Genomic DNA, 6,096 nt, shown 5'->3' on the forward strand with positions numbered 1-6,096 from the left:
ATTTGCTCCTCGTATTTTATCTTTATTATATGTCCATAGCAATTTTTTTGTTATTTCTTTGGCTGCACCCAAGGCTTGTGGAAGTTCCCAGGCTAGGGATCAAACCTCAGCCACAGCAGCAACCCACTGACAAGCCAGATTAACCCCCTGAGCCGGGAGGGAACTCCCTGTAGCAATTTTAATATAAAGGCATTTCTACTTAAATAGTATCTGATGATAACATACTGTTTTGGAGTTCCCGTCGTGGCTCAGTGGTTAACGAATCTGACCCCCATGAGGTTGCGGGTTCGATCCCTAGCCTTGCTCAATGAGTTAAGGATCCAGTGCTGCCGTGAGCTGTGGTGTAGGTTGCGGACGTGGCTCAGATCTGGCGTTGCTGTGGCTCTGGTGTAGGCCGGTGGCTACAGCTCAGATTGGATCACTAGCCTGGGAACCTCCTTATGCCGCGGGAGCAGCCCTAGAAATGGCAAAAAGACAAAAAAAAAAAAAAAAAAAAAAAAAAAAAAAAAAAAGACTAACACACAGATAGGGCTTTGCATCCCTTCTTCAATGTAATTTTTTTTTTTTTTTTTTTAGAGTTGCAACATTTATTTTAGGTTCTCTCTTGTTTTTTTGTTTTTTGTTTTTTCCACACCCTCAGCATGTGGAAATTCCCGGGCCAGGGACTAAACCTGCGCCACACAGCAGGGACCAGAGTCACAGTGGTGAAAACACAGGAGACCCAATGGGCTTGGCCATCAGATAACTCCCTCGATTTAATCTTTAGAGAAATAACAAAAACATAAACTATTACATAAATAACTGAAATGAGGAAGGCAACATCTACCTAAGTAACAAAGAAAATTCACAGGAAAAAACCTCTTGATAACAGAAGTAATTATTGGGGGGGGGGGCAGATACAATATAAAGGAAATTCTCACCTAATTCTAATTCTGGCCTGTCATTTATGATGACTTCCAAACCGATATGAGGCACTTACACATTTGGGACCTGGTAAATTTTAGTCTCAAAATTCTAGAAAAGTCTATTGGTCCATCTTTAAGGACTATTTTCAGGGACCTTATGTCTCCCAATGAAAAGATTTATATATGGGAGTTCCCGGCGTGGCGCAGTGGTTAACGAATCCGACTAGGAACCATGAGGTTGCGGGTTCGGTCCCTGCCCTTGCTCAGTGGGTTAACGATCCGGTGTTGCCGTGAGCTGTGGTGTAGGTTGCAGACGCGGCTCGGATCCCGTGTTGCTGTGGCTCTGGCGTAGGCCAGTGGCTACAGCTCCGATTCAACCCCCAGCCTGGGAACCTCCATATGCCGCGGGAGCGGCCCAAGAAATAGCAACAACAACAAAAGACAAAAAGGCAAAAAAAAAAAAAAAAGATTTATATATGTATACATGTATACATATAAGATTTATATATGTATATATATATACACACACACATATATATATTTTTTGCTTTTTTTATTGGGGGGGTTAGGCTAGGGGTTCAATTGGAGCTGTAGCTGCTGGCCACAGCAATGCAGGATCCAAGCTGCGTCTGCACCACAGCTCACAGCAACACCAGATCCTTAACCTATTGAGCAAGGCCAGGGTTTGAACCTGCACCCTCATGGATCCTAGTCAGATGCATTTCTGCTGCGCCACGATGGGAACTCCAGATTTATTTATATTTTTTAACTTGGGAAGAATAGAGACTCCTATATGGGCATGGGGCAAATATTCAAATTGTCTTTAATGATGAACTATATGGAAAAAATAAGTTTGCAACTGAAGGAGATGGAACAGCAAAGACTTGGTTTGCCCAGGGTACTTCCAGATTCTGTAGGGCCTATGGCCGCTGCCCAGGTGCTCAGCACTTCCTGGGCCTCAAGCAATGTTGAGATCACTGTGCTCCCCGGCCACAGCCAGGTGGATCTCAATGCTGCTTGCAGACCCAAGGGAAGCTGCACAAAATGTTAAGCCTGGTTCTCGATCAGAAGCAAAAATCTGTCATCATTGCGGATGCTTCCTCCCTGGACAGAGGGATAAGATGCCCAGTTTCAAAAGGACACAACAGTCTTTCTCAAGCAGCACCCCAACACGCACAAAACACAGTGCACTACTGCCTCGCTTCATTCCTGGCAGGTAGGGAGGGATATGTACCAAATATGCTCTTTGGTGGAAAAGCCTGGGTTCCCTGGGAGCCTCCTCACTTTCCAAACTTTTCTCATTCCCAGGTGATGGCCTATCCGTGAGAGGGCATGGGATGGTGACCAGGCTGACTCCAGCTACTTGTGCAGCTGCATGGGTTGAGATGACATTTACTGGGATAGGGGACCCTTGGAGAGGACCCTGGTGGGGGCCACTAGAAGTATTATTTTATTTTGGCCACACCCAGAGCTTGTGGACGTTCCCTGGCCAGGGATCGAACCTGGGCCCCAGCAGTGACACACTGAATCCCTAACCAGGGACTTCCGTGGAGTGTTATTTCAGAGATATTGATCCCAGGTGGTCTGAGACATGTAAGTGGAGATGGGAAGCAGGCCACTGGATGTAAGGGGCTGAGACATAGTGACACAAATGACAGCCCCTACCCTCACACCCTCACAGATCTGACGGTTCAACAGGAACAGATTTTAATCAGATAATTATAAAAATAAACAACAGCAAACTTTCATGAGAATGAGGGAGTGATTAAGAGACACTGAATGCTTCTGGAAAGCACCTACAATGACTGAAAAATCCTCATGGACATAGTGACACGGAGGTCCCTGGCGATTCTGATGAGAGCTGTTTTGTTTTCAGAGTGATGGGGCAGAACAGGTGAGTGGGTCGAGCATGAGGAAATGGAGATGGGGCCCTAGCTCTTAGGGGAGGTTTGCTGCCAAGGAGAGGAAGGGCAATAGCTGGGGAGAAAAGTGTTTCAGGGAAGGTTTGTGTGTTTTGTCCTTTTAGAGCCACACCCTCAGCATATGAAAATTCCCAGGCTAGGTTTTCCCATTCTGGCTCAGTGGAAACGAATCTGACTAGTATCCATGAGGATGCAGGTTCGATCCCTGGCCTTGCTCAGTGGGTTAAGGATCCAGTGTTGTGTAGACTGCAGATGCAGCTCGGATCCCAAGTTGCTGTGGTTGTGGTGTAGGCTGGCAGCTATAGCTCCGATTCAACCCCTAGCCTGAGAACCTCCAGATGCCACTAAAACAAAAAAACAAAAAGAAAGAAAATTCCCAGGCTAGGGGTCGCATTGGAACTGTAGCTGCCGCCCTACGCTACAGCACCCAAGCCATGTCTGTGACCTACAACGCAGTTCGTAGCAACACTGTATCCTTAACCCACTGAGTGAGGCCAGGAATGGGACCTGAATCCTCATGGGTACTAGCTGGGTTCTTAACCCACTGAGCCTCAACGGGAATGCCCTGTGTTTGTCTTCAGTTCCATTTTTGTTTTGCTTTTAAGGAGGAAGTAAGGAACAAATTGAAGGGCTATTTCTAGGAGCCAGGGTTTGAGCAGAGGTGGGAGAATCAACTGCATTTTCTACCCTCATTTTCTATCCTCCTGGAGGATCAGCAGGGTGGAAGCAGAAGCTGTGTGGACTGGACCCGGTGTGAAGTTCAGTTACCGTCCGATGGCCTTGGTTTTCTCCACAAAGAAAGCCAAGGCAATCTACGTAGGGCGATGAGGCAGGAGAGAAAAGTGGAGAAGGCAAGGTGTTGCAGAGAACCGGAGAACCAGTAGGATGGCAGGACCCTGGGCCATCTGCACTCCCACTGGTGCCCTCTGCCAGCTGGGTGGCTCCTCCAGCTTCAGGTGCGAAAAAAGCAGGTGGTTGAGGTCATCCAGGGCTGAGGCTTTGCCAGGCAAGTGCAACCAGGACAGAGGAGGAAGGACGCCAAGTGTAATGGCAAAAGTAGTACTGGAACAGGAAAATGTTACTGCGGCTAAATGAGGAGAGAAAAGAAGAAAGGAGAGGGTGATAGACCAGGCATAGAGGAAGGGACAAAGGGCCGAGGATCCAGGAGATGGTGCAGAAAGGCAGGGAGTGGGATGGATTGACCACAGGAATGCTGGTAGGTGATGGCAGGAAGTGGTGGAAGGATGCTGTAATCCTGGTTAATAGATGACAGAGGCAGGTCAGGCACAGCCAGCTAGTAAGGGCCTTAAAGGAGCAAGTTTTGTTTTTCTTTTCTTTCCTTTGTTATTATTTTGTAGGGAGACGAATGCCTCCATCTTCCACGTGTAACCCCCCCAGCTCCCCTAACTCTTGGTCTCACCCCACCTCCTCTTGTCTGGATACTCCTCTTCTCTGCATATCCCATTTCCTTCCATGCCAAGATGCTTTGGTCCACTGTTCATAGACGTGGTCCTCCAACTCTGCCTCAGGGTCCCTGGGTTCTGCAAACTCCTGGCCACCACACCAGACTTGCATGGTTCTTACGTGAAGTAGAGTTGGAACAGCCTTGCTCTTACTTTCATTTAAAATACCTAACTCATCCCTACATCCTTCCACCCAGAGCCACCACTACCTCCATCCCTCTTCTCCCCTCAGAGGCAAGAATCTCCAGTACAGTTACGATGGATTTTTCGCTGGCTATCACCCTGTTCTCACTTCCCATTCTCACTTCCACCTCCCACCCCTGCAGCAATGATGTTCCTTTGGAAACACCCCTGGGGTAAAAACAGAGGCCACTTTTCAGTGCTCTCCTTAGCTCCCTTCTCGAAGACTTTGTCAAAGCGCACTGAACTTCCTCCAGAGACAAATCCCTCCCTGGTTTTCTGTCTACTTCCCTGGCAGGCTCTCCTCATTCTCCTTTACCAATTCCTGGACCTGGCCTCTAAAGGTTGGTTTTGTGTGTGTGTGTGTGTTTCATTCTCCTGTCATAGTAGAGCCTTTGCAATACCATGGCTTCAAATACCATGTATATTCCAATAACTCCTAATGTCTATCTCCAGTTCTGTCACTCTTCTGATGAGCTTTAGGCCTATATATCCTAGTTGTGTAGCTGTCATTTCTCCTTGGATTCACATGTCCAAAACTCAACTCCTGATATTCCCTGCCAAACTTCTCAAGCCTCATATCTTTTTTTTTTTTTTTTTTTTCTTTTTAGGGCTGCACCACTGCACATGGAAGTTCCCAGGCTGGGGGCTGAATTGGAGCTACAGCTGCCAGCCTACACCACAGCCACAGCAACACCAGGTCTGGAATCTACACCACAGCTCATGGCAATGCTGGATCCTTAACCCACTGAGCGAGGCCAGGGATTGAACCCACATCCTCATGCATCCTAGTCGGGTTCATTACCGCTGAGCCACAACGGGAACTCCAAGCTTCAATATCCTAATGGTGACAAAATCCATCAGGTGGGAGTTCTTGTAGTGGCTCAGCGGTAACCCGACTAGTATCCATGAGGATATGGGTTTGATTCCTGGCCTTGCTCAGTGGGTTAAGGATCCGGGTGTTGTGGTGAGCTGTGGTGTAGGTCGAAGACCTTCTGGAACCCCAAGCTGCTGTGGCTGTGGCTAGGCTGGGAGCTGCAGCTCTGATTAGACCCCTGGCCTGGGAACTTCCATATGCTGCCGGTGCAGCCCTTTAAAAAAAAAAAAATCCATCATGTTGTTGAGAATAGACACTTAGGTGTCATTCGTGATCTTCCCTTCTTGCCTTCCAGCTCTGTCTCTATCCCTTGGAGAGGAGCTTCCACACCTACTCCCCACTAAATGTCAAAGCCATCAAAAATGGCTTTCTGACCCGCAATCTAAAAAACAGGTTTTCCCGTTGCCTGGTCACAGCATCTGGGCGCCGACCATAGCACTCATCTCCCTTACTAAGCTTCCAGAGGCAGGCTCAAGAAGCCCTCCCGAGAGAAAGGATGTTTTCTCCAGACCCGGTGTGTGGGTGCGGGGCAGCCCTGCCCCACGCGAGCATCAGGCCCTAAGCAAACTTCCCAAGACAGAGTAAGAGCCAAGCTTCGCTAACTCCAGGGTTAGTTTGGCTGGGATCCGCAACCCAGGAAACCGCCCTAGGCACCTGGGCTTCCGGGTTTACGCTGCAGTCTGCAGCCATCCGCACCCGGAAAGGGGAGGAGCCTCCCGAGCAGAAAGGGGCGTGGTCTCGGCTGGTGG

This window comes from Sus scrofa, chromosome 6 (genome assembly GCF_054392235.1).
Source record: "Sus scrofa isolate SSC_HxYL_T2T_F1_AM1 chromosome 6, Sscrofa_HxYL_maternal_Yorkshire_Landrace_v2.0, whole genome shotgun sequence".
NCBI lineage: Eukaryota > Metazoa > Chordata > Mammalia > Artiodactyla > Suidae > Sus > Sus scrofa.